Below are 857 nucleotides of genomic sequence, written 5' to 3'. Positions count from 1 at the left end.
ATCACCAACTCCCAGAGTTTACTCAAACTCATGTCCATCGAGTCGGTGATGCCATCCAGCCATCTCATCATCTGCCGTCCCCTTCTCCTCCCACATTCACTCTTTCCCAGCATCGAGGTTTTTCCAATGAGTCACTTTTTTGTATCAAGTGGCCAAAGTATTTGAGTTTCAGCTTCAGCATCAGTCCTTCCAATGAATATTCAGGACTGATTTCCATTAGGATGGACTAGTTGGATCTCCTTGGTGTCCAAAGGACTCTCAAGAGTCTTCCCTAACACCACAGTTCAAAAGCATCAATTCTTTGGTGCTCAGCTTTCTTTATAGTCCAGCTATCACATCCATACATGACTACTGGAAAAATCATAGCTTATACTAGACAGAGTTTTGTTGGCAAAGTAATGTCTCTGCTTTTTAACATGCTGTCTAGGTTTCTCATAGCTTTTCTCCCAAAGAGCAAGCATCTTTTAATTTCATGGCTGCAGTCACCATCTGCAATGATTTTGGAACCCAAGAAAATATAGTCTCTCATTGTTTCCATTGTTTATCCATGTATTTGCTGTGAAGTGATGGGACCAGATGCCATGATCTTACTTTTCTGAATGTTGAGTTTTAAGCCAGCTTTTTCACTCTCCTCTCTCACTTTCAACAAGAGGCTGTTTAGTTACTCTTCATTTTCTGCCATAAGGGTGGTGTCATCTGTCATCTGTGTATCTGTGTATCTGAGGTTATTGATACTTCTCCCAGCAATATTGATTCTATGCTGCTGTATAAGAAAATAATGTCCTGGACAAGAGCCCCACAGCCTCTCCTCAGATGCCGTGGCGCCAACAGGGAAATCTCTTTTCCTTCAGACGTGG

Source organism: Bison bison, unplaced genomic scaffold, assembly GCF_000754665.1.
Source record: "Bison bison bison isolate TAMUID 2011002044 unplaced genomic scaffold, Bison_UMD1.0 scf7180017864300, whole genome shotgun sequence".
NCBI lineage: Eukaryota > Metazoa > Chordata > Mammalia > Artiodactyla > Bovidae > Bison > Bison bison.
Note: the sequence above shows the minus strand (reverse complement) of the source record.